This window comes from Pollicipes pollicipes, unplaced genomic scaffold, assembly GCF_011947565.3.
Source record: "Pollicipes pollicipes isolate AB1234 unplaced genomic scaffold, Ppol_2.1 Scaffold_4881;HRSCAF=5763_pilon_pilon_pilon, whole genome shotgun sequence".
In the NCBI taxonomy this organism is placed as follows: domain Eukaryota; kingdom Metazoa; phylum Arthropoda; class Thecostraca; order Pollicipedomorpha; family Pollicipedidae; genus Pollicipes; species Pollicipes pollicipes.
In genome coordinates this window covers 53,491,572-53,509,330 of record NW_023596576.1, presented here as the reverse complement: position 1 = coordinate 53,509,330, position 17,759 = coordinate 53,491,572, and the positions used below count along the sequence as shown (strand labels likewise).

The following is a 17,759-nucleotide window of genomic DNA, read 5'->3' as shown; positions in this document are numbered from 1 at the left end:
ATATATATATATATATATATATATATATATATACATATGCGGCATACCTTAGTTTACAACCACTTTGCACACATTTGGCAAGCCCCAAATTTCTACCACGTCAGATCACTGACTGACCAAGACACCCTCAAGGTGGTGGCTGGCGAAAATGTGAAAACTCAAGAATTTCAAGAAGAAGATGTCATGGACATACGTGAAGCTACGTTGAGATGACAGAGGCGTGGTTTGACTTCATGTAGCCCATCGTCGCATATCAACTGTTCGGTAAGCTGTAAATTGGCTTGAGTAGAAACCGCATATTCTGAACGTACAACGCAAACGCCTCGTTTTTTAAAGCTTTGCTCTAAAGCATCGTACGTGAAATCAGGTAGGGAAATCTGCCTCCTCCCCTCCCTTTTACGGCCCGACCTGGTGAAATGCGAATGTTTACGAGGCTTTAGGCTCCGTGACCATTGTTCTGGGTGCCAAAAGCCCCGAAGCTATACGAAGCAGCTCCGATGTTTCGTTTATCCGTGGTAGTTGTTTAAGGTCGTAGTGGCCCGGAACTACTTACGCTATTTTGATGCTTTTTAAGTGTTCTAAATGACAGCTGACGTCATAAGCAGGTGAATACAATTCACAAAAGGTTCTTCTCGGAGATGCCATTACCGTACGCATGAAATGAAGTTCGTTCGCCTGATTGGAACGCTAAATTTTGGGATAGCAAAAAGTGAAAGGCCTCCTTAGATGAACCTTTGTCGAAAGCATATACTCCATGCGACTCCATGTGAAAGGGTGATGTGTATGCAGTCATTCGACACCCGAATTTTTGATCACCTCCAAAACACACATCTGTAATAAAAAGTGACCTACATAACCATAGGAACATGACTTGGCGAGTTACAACCTTGCGTGTGCAGTAATTGGAGAGAATTCGCTATCCAATTCGAACAGCCAGCATGTCTTAGCCATTGCCAGCATGTTATCACGAGAAACAAAAAGTTAGCGTCAAACGATACGCAGCTGTTGCGTGATGTGATATTACGCGTTTGACAAATATTACGCAGCTGTTGCGTGATTTGACACTACGCATATGAAAAACATTACGCAGGTGTTGCAACCGACTGTAATTTTAAACCAACCAAAACCCTTCTTTTAACAAAGCTGGTTTGCAAGTCATTTAACATGCAAGTACCTCCGTTTCGAAGCCCGGCAGTTCGCATATATTATTTTCTTATCTGCAGCATGAAAAGCTTTAGTGTTTTGGGCATATTTCCCACAAAGTCGTAAACATGTGCCTATGTTCGTTTCGTACTTCGTTAAATACAACAGATTTGCGTTCGTTCAGTTTACTTTTCTGTATTTGGGTCTTGCACCCCACCCATTCCAAAATCCCCACAGAGCAAACACGTATCATTAGAGGCATCATATCATGTCTTGTAATATGCTGTTACAAACGCGTCACACCTGTGTGTCTTGTCGAAGTGGGCGGCGGGTTTCACCGTTGTGCTCGATTCGGCGAGAGAGCCCGTCTCCTGCAGCTGGCCTTCATTACAAGTTCCGGCAGTGAAGTTTTGTATTGATTCAATTACCACGCCACTTCGCTCATGCTGGCGACCGGCTGCTATGGCTTCGAGGCCTTGGTGGGGAACTCAGGAGGTCCGAATGAGACGTGCTTCCCACCGGCTGTGTTACGTAACACGATCCGAAGAAGCGGAGCGGGCCGCTACAGCTGTGCTGTAGATTTGCGATTGTTTATATTTACGTATCACCAAACTTCACCCGGTGTAGTCAGACTAGGGGGACTATAGTGGAATACTTGATGGACAGAAAATAAAAAAGAACGTAGCATAGCAAATGCAACAATGTCAAAATAGTGACATTAGCGGTGGATAGCACAGGGCAGCGTGAAGCTCGAGATAACAGAACACGCTGCATCTGTTCTCACCAACCACGCGTAAAAAAAACAAAAAAAAAACGCCGACTTGTCGCGTTATTTGAGCAGCGCTTTATCACATATAACACGCGCTAGAACGAGTCGATTTGACCCCCGAAAGTTTATAATGAGTTTTCCAAACAGAGCGGCGTAGTCGCGCCGCACTCTACATGGCCGTAGGTAATGGAACAGTGGATCTTTTGGTACATAGCCATTAAATGCACTTTGTAAGGTTGCTTGCCTATGACAGGCTAAAAAGAAGGCTGTGGCAGCGACCGCAATTTCTAGGGCATTGTTCAATGTGATTTGACAACAATTAGAGCCTGCTGTATGGGGTAGTTTCCGGTGCTCATTTCGGATTTATTAATAACAGGGACCGCAATAGACATCTTGCTTGGGCTTCTTTGAGGGCAGAGTAGCTTACCGACCTAAAGTGACCCGCGTCAACGTTTTGTTTTTGGGAAGATAACGCCAAGCGTAATCCTTAACGTTTATTGAAATACAGAGATCAACATAATCTCTTAATATTTTGGCCACCATGACCTTCCAATGGTAAAAACGTTACTGACGTTGAATTAACACAAGCAACCATTCACTCAGAACAGGTATGTACGTTCAAGGTGGCTGTACAAGGAGGTCTGGGATCACGTTATACACCAATCTGGAGTCTGACCTTGTTCGACCTTATTTGACCTGAATGTCATCACCTAGGAACGTCACATTTGGACAAAAGTGGGTTCAATTACATGCCATTCCGCCCTGTGAGTTTGGTGTTTCGATCTTCCTTAATATTTGTGATCTTAGGTGTCAAATTGACACCCATCCGAGGTAAGGGCGTTCAAGTTTGGCCACCCGAACGCGTGTTAAAGATATTTTACCAGTCATTCGTTAGAACAGTGATGTCATCCGACAGCCGTGTAGTTTCTTATTAGTGATGGTGTGTTCAGGCTCCCCCTCCCCCCAAAATTTCAGCAGAAAATGGACCAAATTTGTAGGAGAAACCCGTTTGTTTGCGTACTTTGTGGACAAGCTTCGTCATTTTTTGCTTCTCAGCCCACAAGTTCTTTGCAAAACTACGTACAGGTACTACCTCCGGTAAGTTAGCTTTTGAACTCGGCGCTCCTGGTCGTGGAGCGGATCACCGAGATCTTTCGGCTCAGTGGTCTGTTCTTTTTTCTAGGAGCTTCCAGCGCCAAGATATATGACAAGACGTAGAACAATCCACGTCCTAAGAAGAGCTCTAATCGTTGTATACAAAAGCATAGAGGATTGCAGTGCGGCCTGTCTAGCACTTTTGCTAATGCATCGTTGTGTGGAGATCTGCCAGTGAATCTCAACCAGACGCCTTACAAGCCTTGAGCCATTCAAACAGCGAACAACACGAATCTGTTTGGCGGCTCAAGCGCATTCAAGGAATTGCTCACGACATCGCCGCTCATAACATCGGACCGCGCTCATGGAATCGCTGAGGGTTGCGCAATTGTCGTGCGTTTTCTGGGATCAGCGGCGTCTTCCATCCAGCATGAGACGTACCAACAGCGCCGGGAACAAGTCGCTAGACGTGATATGCTATGCTGGGAATGTTCCTCAACAGTACATTGCCAGGAGCCGGTAGTTTGCAATTGCACAAATTGGCGTCGCCACCTTCTAAATAAAAACACACCAGTTTGCACGTACGCTGTGTACACCAGACTAATGACGGTGTTTCCGAGGGGCATGGGTCGAGCGAGCGCGTTACGGATGCTATGACACTGGCTAGGTTCGTTGGCTCTATTAAGACAGAACCTAAGAACCATCAACTAGCTTGTTGTCGGCGCTCATGTTACGAGCTTGTGAGGAATCCCTCTGCCTGTGGATGAACAGGAGGCGCATTGCGCCTCGTGTTGGCACGCTGCCAGGATACTTCTGCGTCAGATCTTCCTTTGTAGTGGGTTATATTTGCTTTGAGCTTTCGTCTAAGACGCTCGGACGGGTTAAGTTTGGCGGTTGGAGATGAGAATCTTGGAGACAACTTCGCGAAATGCGTCCTCGCTTTCCGCAGCATGTTTAGTGCTTACTTTTTTTGAAAAAGAACTCACCGATCGCGCTGTTGTTTGCCCACGAATAAGTGTCTGTCTATCATAGATAGATCTGCATCAATATTTCACTGAGTTAGTCGCTAATTGTTTTAGCGCTCGATCTCGTCAGTGCGTAAATCAAGTATGAAAGGAGGAATGTGGCTAATAATGAAATTACCCCCAATTTTATTCCCTCGCCAGTGAAACAGATACCTTGAATCACTCCCGTCTCACAGAAATTCTGTGTCGACCACGCTCATTAGCTACTTCTTTGTCCCGCGCCAGTTTCAGCACGGCGCTGGAGTCTATCAATGGGAAGTGTCAGTAGGAAAGAGATAGAAGGTAAGGCTGCTGTTGTTTGCGGGACTTCTCGCTGGGTTTCGTCTAGGTAATGGTGGTCTGTGGGGCGAAATAATAAGAATAATTCAAGCCTTTTGAATGAGTGGATTTTTAGGAGCAGTGCTCACTTTAAGGAGTGCTGGATATGCTCGTTCTGACCCCTACCATCCAATCGCGAAATCCCAGGTCAGCAGCACAATGTGGTGGCGAAACTTTAACGTACCACAATGCCCGGCACGGCCCGTCCTGCCCTCTGAAATCACCTGACCTTTAGCGCGGCCGCTGCCACCGGCCGCTGACCATGCTGTTCAGGACAAATAGCAAACGCCTAAAGCGACTCGAGGACTTAAATAGCAAGCACCTCAATCACATCAGCCAAGGTGAGGCGACAGCGAGCGGGCCTCTGAGGCTGCTACTTCGTCCCTCCACGGGTGGGTGAGTCGGATGGCAAGGGTTCTGACGAACTGGGCTCTTGGGAGGGGCAAATTTGATGGGAGACATAATGTTTGAAGCACGGTTTTCTTGAAAAATGTGGCAGCGCACCGCAGCGGACTGGCGGATTATCAGAATGTATGTAGATAGTAGTATTGGTAACATCTTCGAAAACCACAAGCTGCTATGATACAAATGGTTATAAATACTTGAGTAGATATTGTGTGTATGACAGTGATTCGGCAGTGAGCCGTATCACCGTCACATTCCCTCCCGAAGCGTAAAACTCACGCAACAGTGATCGCCCGTTAAGAAACGATAAGATGGCTAAAGCCGTTTGAATATTTCGTTTTGCAGACGTATATCATGATTCCTACAACACTTAGGGCTGGTTGTAACAACACTTATTGTTCAAAAGCAGCCAGCGAAAACTGTCTACAGAATGCTCGGGGCGCTGAGCCATTGCTCGGCTGATGTTGCCACGGACTGGCCCGGAGAGATGCCGTGCTGGGCCCCGAGTGGTAGTGGTGAGCCGAATGGAGGCCCAGGGAATGCTTTCCAACCAGGACAAATAAGGTCCACGTTACAAGAAAGCAACGGCGACGTTCCCGAACGCTTTTGGGGTGCGCTGACTCAAACTGTACTCCCGAGATTGCGTCAAGTACAGCAGCAACGTGATTGTGCGGATCCTCTGAAACCTATGCCTCCGGGACTTGGGAGCATTGCGTAAGTTGGCGCAAACAGCGCTAGCAATGCAGTGGAGCTGAGAGCGCACCATTATCCAGAACAGAGGGAGGAGCAAGATCCCGGCTTAGCTTTCTGCCCCGAGGCCGTATGGGAGCGAGAAGGGGAGGGGGAAGACCATCTGGGAAAGAACCACCTCGTTCCAACGTTCACGAGCGTCACTGGTGACCTTTGTCAAGCGCGGTGAGTGTAATGCAGGCTTGAGAAACGGAAGCGCAACCGGGATTGGGAGCCGTCAGTCCAGGTGGAAAATAAGGTATTCAAGGAAATCGCAAAACAAAAACATAAAGCATAAGCATGCCTAAGCATGCCTAAACATGCATAAGAATTTAGTGGGGTTTCTGAGGTAGTTGCTGGTACTGTGCCCGGGTAAGACAGAACAGGACCAGGAGCACTTAAAACGGTGCGTTGTCATGTCCTGTGATGCAGTTCGATTGCTAAGGTCACTCAGACACCGAAGACGGTCGTAGAGGGGAGGACGTTCCTCCAACACTGTCCCGGCCTGGTACGATTCCAGCTTCCACCACCGCAGGATTTGACGGGTGGGAGGAGGGGGCCGACCGATTGCTCTGGGTGACACACTGGTTCTCTGGGCAGGGGAGCCAAAACTACAGTTTTAGGAGAGACCCTGGGAACAGCAGCACCTGAGGCTACGGAACGCATCAGGAGTCATACCCCACGTCTCTGGCGTTATGATACATGTATGTATGAGGGCCCCTGTATAAGGGCCCATGCGCATGTATGCACATGTATAAGGGCCCCTGCGCGGCCCTTATACATGTGAGTAGTCCCTGACCAGACCAGAAGTCAGCACCAACATAGCACGGCCGGAAAACAGCCCGGAAATGAACACTCCCGGACATAGCCATCACATGCATGATAACCCTGACGTAACCATGGCATAAGGACCCGCCCTTGAGCCAATACCGCGACTAACGCGTTTCCGGCAATCTCATTGCCCCCCCCCCCCCCCCCCCCCGACACGACACTGTTCCATCCTGCCCTGGATCCGCTGTGGTCTCAAACACTCAGCGCCATCTCGACACGCCACTGTCCCATCCCGCCTTGAGTCTACTGTGGTCTCAAACACTCAGCGCCATCTCGACACGACACTGCCCCATCCCGCCTTGAGTCTACTGTGGTCTCAAACACTCAGCGTCATCTCGACACGACACTGCCCCATCCCGCCTTGAGTCTACTGTGGTCTCAAACACTCAGCGCCATCTCGACACGACACTGCCCCATCCCGCCTTGAGTCTACTGTGGTCTCAAAAACTCAGCGCCACTTTAACACGCCACCGCTTTAACCAAAAAGGACTCTCAATGTTTGCATCCAACTCACACTATCCCACTTAATGTGACATACAAACGCGGTACAGCGCTCGGATGAGTACAGCCAGAGCCTGCTGTGGTCACGTTGTAACCATAGCATGACATCAGCGCTGTCCGAATGATCACCACGCCGCCTTGGCTGCCGCGACTCGACCCTTACATAACAACAGGCACAAACGACTGCGGCTTGAGCATCAGCCTGCAGTCGCGGCAGCCTCTCGCCGCGGCCCGCGCACGGTAACGACCGGCGCAATGCCGCCTCGGGGTCAGCTGGATTGCACTGGTCCTGTCTGGATGGGTGTCTCAAGCGTACTGAGGTCATGGACCACTTTCCGGCAAAATTTGATAACAAGCCACTGACAGTGGGCGGCAGCCGCTAGGAAGAACTCGGTGACGTCACTGGTCTGTACTTGGTGGCCGGAAACTGGCCTATAGGAAGTCGCTGGATGCAGGCTCCTGTTTCTCTTTTGGCCTGCAAGTTTCAGGTTTCCACCATGTTAAGTCATCAACATGTGACCTTGTTGTCAAAAGCCTGCAAGGCAGAGACGTACCAAAATAGTCATTCGCGACGCATCTCTGGCTTTGTTTCTGGCCCACCTGGGCTTCTCGCAAATTGGTTCTGAGGATACGGAGGCGTCATATGATCACGGTCATCAATGCTCGTAGCCTTTAGCAAATCTTCCGAAGTCGACGTCACATCATTGGAATGTCACATATTGGGAACCCACACGAATAGGCTTTGAGAATGAATCGGGATGTCCGTCCTTCATGCTTTTGGCGGCCAAAGAGGTTTACTAATATATATGGCGTTCAGTCGCAGATTTTCAAGCTCCACGTTGGGAATTGCCTGGCCTCGGTTGTGGGGAGATCCGGCGGCTTTTGTCCATTAGAAATTATTCTCGAGGGGAGGGATATGCAAGAGCGGGTTTCAAAAAGCGATGTTATACCGTGATCGATTCGTTGCGTTGTTGTGGGTCGAGCTGTGTTGTGCAATCTTAGTGTTTTGTATGGGTACATTCGCTTACATCGCACGGCGGGCTTCCCATGCTCATTTTCTCTGGTCGTCAATATCTGCTAGTCAGGCCTGCGTATGTCCTATACATAGATCAGCAATGCAACCATCCCATACCTATATGCAAGGAGTCGTCCAGTAGTAACTTCAGGGATTGGAGGGCGCTCCCCGATTTGAAGAGCATGTTCGATACGTGTGGAGTTCGTGGAAGTGCACTTTGCGGCTGTACATATATATATATATATATATATATATATATATATATATATATATATATATATATATATATATATATATATATGGTATGGGTATGGTATGACCTGTGGCCACTGGCAGCGGTCGTGCTGAGGATCAGGCGACGTCAGAGAGCAGAACTGATAGTGACAGGTATTATGGCACAATAAACTGCCGCCATAAACTTTCTGCCGTTTACCTGAAACTGTCCGATCGGATGGCGGGGCTCAGGGCTCACACTAGAAGCCATGCTTAGAGCTTTTGTTCCAAAATTCATCCAACCAAAAAGTCCGGAGAGAATTTTTCAATGATGCACGAATCTTCCTTTTCACCGTGTACGACCTACATCTATCTGTTTATCTATCTATCTGTCCACCTGTATATTTGCATGTATATATATATATATATATATATATATATATATATATATATATATACATGCGTGCATGCGTAAGTGAGTGCGTGTGTGCGTGCGTGCATGCGCGTGTGCATGCGCGTGTGCGTGTGTCTCAGTAACAAAGAGAGATCTTGAAGGGAATGGTTGATATTCACGTCGTTTACGTCTTATTTCGTATTTAGAATGCGATCAAACTTGAAAGATGGTAGACGCTTTGGTGTTCTGAAGAGGACATTTTTTATAACCTGGCTGAGTCAAGCAACCGGGCGCCCAGTTTGCGGCAAATTGCACCCTTAAGCCTCGGTAAGAAGTGTGAGGAGGACAAAATTATTACACATATATCAAAAATACGAGCTTAAACACTAACATTCACGTTATACATCACCGGATTGGTTATCGCTGAATATGGCAGCATTCTGATTAGTATCAACGGTGACTCAAATAAAACAGTAGTTCGCTTTTCGCGTCGATTTATGCGTCAAACCAGATGCAAGTCGCCTATTAACAACCTTGTCTTCTTACGACTAGTATCCCTCGTACCTGATTCCATTGCGACGAAATGTTACAGGCTATTTTGAGCTGTTTCTGTTCTGTGGGTGATTTCCTGCACAAGAAAATTGCGGATCTACTCTTGTTGCGACAGACTAAAGCCTCTAGACAGTGGGCAGGACAAACAGCTGCATCGCTAGAATTCAATGCCTCTTCTCAGAAGCAGTCGTTTAAAATATAGATATTTACATCAGCAAGTGTTTTGTGGAGGTCTAAGAAACAGCGTGCCGGCAGAAGTGCGAATCGTTTGTCCCAAAGCTACTGGCCATAGCCACTTATTTATTATTCTCATAGGCTGGCACGACAACTGTCTGTTATTTAATAAAACCAACAAGAAAACTTAGTTAAAAACGCGCCATGCGCTACAGGTGAAACTTCCACCGACAGAGGAAAAATACAGCCAGTGAAGTTTGTTAAAAGATAAGGCGTGTGACAATCGTTTCATAAAAAATGTTTCAAATATGAATGCGTCATAGACGAAATAAAACCCAGGCCCCCAAACGGCGCCTTGCTTTTAGGAACCTTGAACTGCAGCAACTTTGAGTGGGAATATCGATTTGTCAATTATCAATCAATAACTTTGAGTACATGAATCAAAGTTTGCTGACAACTGGTTTCAATACAGCGCTACAACATAGCCACTTTATAAGTGCGAGTGTGATCAGGAAGAGATCTAAATGTTGGAAAGTGCCAATGAAGAAGGAAATTCAGAATGGTCTTGCACATTGAAGTTCATATGAAAATCACGTTTTGAAATTCGGTTTGCTATCTCTGACAGCCGTCACATACAGGGCGGACGACAGAACGGTGGCTAGCCCGGGCTGCATCAGGGGGGGGGGGGGGCGGGAAGATTTCAAGATGAGCAGGTCGGAGCAGAGCCTGTGCTCTCGTCGTCCGGGAGGGCGGGGCTCTATCTAGGATGCCATGAATGCCATCGCCTCGGGGGCCGCGTGGGCGGCGGGGTCACGGCCTCATCGCCCAGCGGTGTGGCCAGAGCAGCGTACAGAGCGAGATATGCAGCTGGCGTCGCCGGCCGAAGAGCGCTGATCACAGCAGACAAGCGTGAGCGGGCATCCCAGCAGCCACCATCAGCTGATCACAGCAGACAAGCGTGAGCGGGCATCCCAGCAGCCACCATCAGCTGATCACAGTAGACAAACGTGAGCGGCCATCCCAGCAGCCACCATCAGCTGATCACAGCAGACAAGCGTGAGCGGGCATCCCAGCAGCCACCATCAGCCTTGCCGTCCAGCAGGGAGCACACCGCCATTCAAAAGCATTACCGTCGACAAATCCAGCCCCTCTGTACAATGGATACCTGACGCTGATGAAGCATCCATTGACATCACCATTCACTCTGATGGTGCCTTAAAAGGTTGCCTGATCTGTGACGGTGCAAAGGTACGTGTGATGAACTTCAGACTGAGGCGATTCAATGGATGTAACGACTGCAACGCCAAAACAAGACATCACATCATGATCTGCGACTGGTATGAGACTACAACTACAACTGGTGGCAACCACACTTGTTGATGAATTTAGGCAAATATGTTGCTGACTGAGGGCTGTGAAATACGGTAGGCACGTTTGTATGTCTATAGCGTTTTCCAAAGACCATTATGTTTTGTTTGATCAGCTAAATTAATCGGGGAGCACAAGTAATCCGATCACAAATGACGTAGTGGCACACTTTGCGTGCAGGGTAGAGTTCTAATGTATCAATGTATTCGGGTGAGCTAACAAGGTTATTTCACTTCTGCGCTGTCAAGTTGCAGAGCTTAAAGTAACACGTATACATATGCGTCAATTGGTATATACATATGGACATATCGATGCATTGCATCACAATCAGTGTGTCATTAGATGCCTTGCGCAGCTGATCTGACGTCTCAAACTCCGTGGTTGTAATTTAGGTATCATGCTTGACGGCAGATAACCACACCGCGACCAGTCTCTAAGATATATAAGTTACACCGTAAGGAACCAGAAGTTGCATGATGGTTCTTACCGGTGAGCCGAATCCTAAATGACGTCAGAACGGCAAATACCATGTACAAAAGTGATGCAAACTATTGAGTGAGCGCTAGGTATACCCATAAAGGCTAATGCTATCCTCAGAAAAACAGCTAGTGATCGAAGCGACCAGAAACAACTGCTTTCTTAACACGCGTGTGGATGGCCAGTTAAATACCCTTCGCTCCGGTGGGGGTTAAATTTGACCCCTGATATCTCAGAAACTAAGATAGCTGAAAACACAAAAGTTATAGTGTGTATTGACCTGTACGTGAACTTACTCGTGTCCCAATTTAAGGTTCCTAGGTCATAGCCCTGGGGTCAGTTAATGTCAAACAAGGTCAAACTCCAGATTAGTGTCCCAGTGTCCCAGACCTCCTTATGCGACCGCCGTGAAGCTAGATGCCTGTTTTGAGAAAAATGTAAATGTCTTCATTAGGGTCGAAGACCTTGTCTGACCTTGACAAGGTCAAGGTAACCAAATGCCTTCGAGATTATTCTTGTTTTGCTATTCGAATAAGAGTCGGGGATTACGCCAGGGGGCATATTCCTCAAAACAAAATTTGACCCGATTCATTTTAGGTGAGTGACGTATTATGGCCTGTAATAGTCCATGAAGAATGCCCGTTGCGGTTCCTGCCATTAAAAAACAATGAAAAGAGCACCAGCAACTACCCTGTAAACAAAGCTCTCGAGTGAGAAAGCAGGTTAGTTTTGACTTCGGTATGGCCTACATACCAGACCCTGGGTCCATATAATTAGTTGTAACTCTAAATTCAATTGGTCTGTTGCCTAAGAAATTATCTTTGATATGTATGGCTTCGTCTAACACTCCATTATTACATTACATTAAGCGATTCCCTAGAAATACCCTTCGCTGACAACCATGATCTGAGTGTGACCTGCCATAATGTAATGACTCATGTGACTTGCCACCACCTGAGTGTAACTGATATAGGTCAGCGACCTTACAAAGTACGTCTAATTTTTACGTCAAGCGATCCGCTATTCAGTTCTCTACAGTTAAGCAAAGTTCAGCACGGTTACGCCGTGCCGTTCGGGGACTATTGTGGTAAACCTTTGGAGGGGATCAGTTTGACCCGAGCGCACCTAAGTAACGCAATGTACATATTACATTCCACGGGCATTTTTAAAAAATGATTTACATTGTGAAGGCCTGATATATATATATATATATATATATATATATATATATATATATATATGACACTGTTAAATTTTGCAACTTTTGATTCCGTTGAGAAACGGGGTGCATAATGTGAATTGTAAGCGTTTATAGAAATAACGGTACCCACGCGTGTTAAGATTCGTTTTTGTCAGAGTTTCAGAAGATTTAGGCTGTGGCGCAATAGCGACACATCTGGAATACATGTAAGTCTGTCCTGCCAAGCTGCACAAACTTTGCTGCTAGCTTGCCCACGCGTGACATCAAAGGGAATAAACGTGTTAGCGGCGCTAGTCATCAAAATGGGTTGTATATTCTCACAGTGTTGGGCTTGAGTAAACATAATCTCACGCCAGCCTGTAAAAACGTAGTGAAACGATGCCACACACGCCTCCCACGCAGCGCAAGCAATTACGGATTGTTGACATGTTCAAACACGTCAACCATGTGTAGCTTGATTTGATATTCCAAGGCTGATATGAACAAGACAGAACAATATTGTTCATTATTCCAATGCCGGTAAGACCGAGACGTAATACAACATCCCGTCAGGTAGCGAGCGCAGCTTCAATCTCAGAGCACACTCACTCACGACCGGCCCGACCCGCTGTACCTGTTGTGAGATTCTGGTGCGACGCTGCTGCTCGCTGGCGCCCGTCCCACCAGAGGAGTACCCTCGTCAAGAGCTCCGCGCCGTGCCGCCGGCCGCCGTCCAGCGGCCGCCGACCGCCGACCACCGCCGCCGCCGACGGCAGAGTAGTCGACGGCGGTCTCTACGAGCCGGGAGGACGCTGGGGACGCACGCGCCGTCCTCCCCCTCCTCCCCCCTGCCCGCCCCGCCCCACTTCAGAGGGTCGCGCGGCCGATCGACGCCAGGTGGGGGAGGAGGAGCGCACCTGGACGCCAATGTACCGGCTGGCGCGCCTTGCAAGAGGGCAATCAGTCCTCGCGGGTTAGCCGCCGGCGGCCGGACGTGTTCAGACATAATTTAACCCCGCCGGCGAGGCCGCGGTACAGCGGCAGGCGGGAGCATGGACGCCGGACCCGTCACCAGGCCGCGCCACGTGACACCACGTGACGCGCCTCCGACCCATCGCCGCTGCAGACGGCAGCCATCGAAATGGTCAGACCACTTCCCAACAGTACTTTTATGGCGGGATATGAGATTTTCCGGTCCTGAAATGATGGGTTTCAAACAGTTGCAGGCTGAAAAGAAGCGTCCCATGAGCGTGACTTGAGCAATCTCATCCAGTGACAACTGAGAGGGCGGCACTGGTTTTCGTCGCCTGCATCCGCTTACGCCATCCCGGTGCCACCCCACTCCAATTCGATCAATCCCGCTGGTATTCCAGATGGAGCGGTATCATGTAGGACACCCTCAGACCCTAAATGTGTTGGGTAGACGTCTACTGGTTGCGAACTCTCATTTGGTATACCAAAGTGCACAGCCCCCATATTAACTGCACAAATGGGAAACAAAATATGCGGGCAAAAGAGCTTTAGTAAGCTCGGGTGTTGAGAGAATTTAAACATGTTGCATAACAGGATGGGCAAATGCATGAATGCAGATACATGCCATGGCCATACTCAGTGTACGATCCCGTTTGCGATCTGTTTATGCACGTAGTATGTACGTAATCCGTTGTTTGTGACCGTGACTGCATGAACAGGTGGTTAAGGGCTGGGGTATTTCAGTGTCTTATTTGAATTGTTTTGTTCCCCATGGTAATATGCAAGAGAACCCTTATTTCTTGGCATCATAACATTTCGTGCTGAAAATAGCTAGCCTTCACTACACTAGGAGAAGTTGGCTAAGCGAAGATCATCAAGCGATCACTGTCACATACCTATGTCAGAAAGACAGAGTTTGTAGAAACAAATGGCTCGCGAGACTCATGGCCATGGACACTGTCTTTAAACTTCTAGTTTTCTGATCATGTACAGGAGAAAATGCTGAATATCGTCACACACAGCAACATCGCTTATTTTGCAGAAGCTGACGTAATGCAAAGTTCACATGTCCAGCACAATTCTCAACAGTTTTGTAACAATTGGTCGTAACCTATGACCCATTTGTGAAGGCCGTGTCAGTTAATTTTATCACCGAAATCGACAATACTTTTCATATGTTGACAATAGGATGTGCTAGTTGTTTCTTTTATACATGCGATCGATTTCTATGTCAGTGGTGTCAGCCTTGATTGTGCATGAGGGTGAGATGTCATGTCATAATATATCAAATAAGGTCAAACATGTTCATTGTTCTTGTACGCAGATTAGTGGCACCTGCGCTTGGCATCACGTTTTGCTTCTGTCTCGCATACTACCACATCATTTAGTGTTGAAAAACATGATATCATTTGCGGTGAAATTTTAGGGCAAAGGTCACACTGGGTGAGAAAAGGGTAAAACGGGGAAGGTGCACTAAGTTGCTTTCACGGTGGTTCTTACAGAGGTTATTTATTACTGATTATTTGTTTTCCAACTAGCAATGTCAATACCTTCTCGTTTGCAAACGAAATGCATCTTTACGGACAAACAAGGTCATGACCTCGACCTGACGGAGCATTTTTGGTGAGTGGAACAAAGCTAAAAAAATCTCAGGAAACGGCATTAAGCGCACCGAAGTGCCCACAATTGATTGCTCATCGTAAAGAACAACGAATCCTCGCGACTTCTCGGTTGTATTACCCCCGCACTACGTGTCATTTGTCGACAATGCTGCCACCATACTTACCGCGTCACGAGTGGGCACCTGAATACGATGCACTCGGGTAACGATGGCGAGGGGGGGGGGTGACAGGTAGACCCACTGAGAGCTCAAAATCTAATAAAGGAACTAGAGACACCGATTGCAAAGAGCGGATTGACCTGCATGTAAATCCAATTATGTCAACATTTAAGGTTCCTAGACCAAAGCATCTTTGGATCAAATGCGGTCAAACCAGGTCAAAATTTCAAGCTTGTGTCTCAATTGCCCCAAAACCTCCTCATGCAACACGAACCTAGATGCCTGCTTTAAGAAAAAGCGCACTGGTATTAGTTCAGATCAGTGACATTTGATCTTCAATAGGCCATATTGACTAAAAACCTGAAAGATAATTCAAACTTTTTAATTCGAACAAGTGGCATGGATTACGCTTGGTGTTATATTCCTATATAGGGACTGGTCTGGCTCATTTTAGGTCAATGACCTCTTCTGACTTTTAAAAAGTCCCAGGAAGATGTGTTTTGACGTCACTGTTGTCAAGAAGTTGGAAATAAGCATCAGAAACGACCCCAGAAAATAAGCTTTCTAGAAAAAAGCAGGGTATGTGTTAGCATAGGTAGGACGTTCATAGCTGACCCAGGGTCAATACAGTTTGTCGCAATCCTATTTTTTATTCAATTATCTGATTACCTGAGAAACTGCCAACAAAAATATATGGTCTCGTCTGACACTTCTTTGCAGCATCAGATTGAACGATTTCCGAGGAGCTGCCTGCGCTGATGGTCACGACCTGACTTTGACCTGGCATAGGTCAGTGACCTTACAAGGTATCTCTAATTGTTTAGTTCAAAAGATCTTGCCATTTGCTTGTTTATTGCTATGCAAAGTTTGGTTGGAAAGTTTTGGTTACACCGTACCGTTGGAAAGTTATTTTCGAAAAGCCTTCGGGAGGTGGGGCACATTCCCCCCCCCCCCTATCGATTGCGTGTTGCAGGTAACAAAGCGAATTACATCACTAATTCAAAGTTATCACTTGGGTTTATGATTCCGAGCCAACCACGCATCTAGTTTAACTAAAAGCCGTACTCACCATCACTCAACAGTTTTGAATTTCATACCCGAAGTGGAGATTAACAAACGGCGAGATGAGATGCCTTGAAGCCGTTCATGATGAATCAATTAAATCTACTGGCCATATCAATTACATTTACAACGATGTTGCCGGAAATATCGGGGTAGTAGGTGGTAGTTAAGTATTTTATTGTTGGATATGTAGTCTACCTCTTGGAAAGTAAATTGCTTTTACCTGACCTCAAGTACTACTGTTTTAGATGGAACGGGATTTATGTCATCAACATAATGGATCGTTGATTTTGTAAAACAGAGCAGCGCAACTTCCTGAACACATTTGTAATCCAAATAGATTCAGATTTATCTTCAGTAGCTCAAGGTTATTATAATATGAAGATCTTTCAACATCTCAGATGCTTGTTAGCATGCCTACATCTCCTATTGTTCAGAATTTCGATTCTAAGTGGCCGCTGCAACAGGAAAATCTCATTGGGCCCCTTGGTCACCACTTTGAATGTGCCGCCTTTGATTTGGCCTGTTTTTTTCTCAGCTTGTGTGTTCTATGTTTGCAATACACTAATTCGTCAAAAAGGCTTGTGTAATGAATGCTACGAAAGCTTGCAAAACTTTGCTTAAGGAAAATGTGCGCAAGCTTCAGGTTGTCATCATGCAAGTTCAACGAAACGCTTTGCTTTGGCTTTGATGTCCTCTTTACGCTCCCCTGCCGTGACGTTTAGCACGGCGGCTGGTTATGTTTTCATGGTGGCGCGGTGGCTGGTCATTTTTCGCGATTATTGTCACAACAATGAACTAGTTCATACCTGACCCCTCATTGCACTTGAGCTGCTATAAGCATTCTGTTGCTGAGGCGTATGAAATAAACATGTTTTAGAAGGGTCAATACAAAGGCCCCTTTTCCTTCCCTCGACGGGCCTAGAGTCACCTCAGAGTGGGAGAAATCACTTCCGGTTTAAAGCCAGGCAAGGATTACATTAAAACGGCTCATGCTTTTGGACGCAAAGCAAGGGAGAGTGCATTTTGACAACACTTTACGTTAAGCTGCTTAATTTTTCGTCCAGAGAAATCACAGCGAGCAAAGAAAATCACAGCAAAAGATAAGTTCATGTCACCACGACGCAGCACGAATTCCATACGCTTGCGCAAGTGAGCCTTCTCACCGGCACTTTCGTCAGACTCTTCGGGTGCAGTTAGTCCTGTGTGGAATGCAATCTGTCTTTGAAGTTTGTTTGCTGTCTAAACGCCAGCCGTCCTGATAAGACAGTCCACACAGCACGCCTGATGTGACGGCATCGCATGGCTCCACGCAGAGCTCTGACGTTGAGACTTCAGAACCAGACTGCAGCCAGCCACGCACATACACGCACACTGCATGCACACACACACACACACACACACATATATATATATATATATATATATATATATATATATATATATATATATGTATATATATGTGTGTGTGTGTGTGTGTGTGTGTGTGTGTGTGTGTGTGTGTGTGTGTGTGTGTGTGTGTGTGTGTTTGTGAGTGAGACATATGGCTCGCGAGCCATAAAGCAATTCACCAGAACTTAATTGGATTATGGATTTTGCAAGCTGCGTTAGTCATGGGCCAACTGATTCAACGCCAGCGAAGATTCTGATGAACTGAGCTGAATAAAAACAATTAAAACGGCTTTGAGTCATGAGCTGTATTGGATCCAAAGATGTGTGAGCCGTTCCTGAGCCGGCTCAAACAATGTGCGTCGAA

At 46.9% G+C, this 17,759-nt stretch overlaps 1 protein-coding gene across 1 annotated transcript in view; it reads right to left on the bottom strand.

Annotated features, from left to right (window-relative positions):
• Positions 1-12,936, bottom strand: part of LOC119100598 (5-hydroxytryptamine receptor 1D) — a 17,844-nt gene extending 4,908 nt beyond the window's left edge. The window contains exon 1 of the mRNA XM_037223678.1: positions 12,824-12,936. The gene's annotated coding sequence lies outside the window, so the exon portion shown is untranslated. The remainder of the gene's footprint in view (positions 1-12,823) is intronic.
• Positions 12,937-17,759: the final 4,823 nt, after the last annotated feature.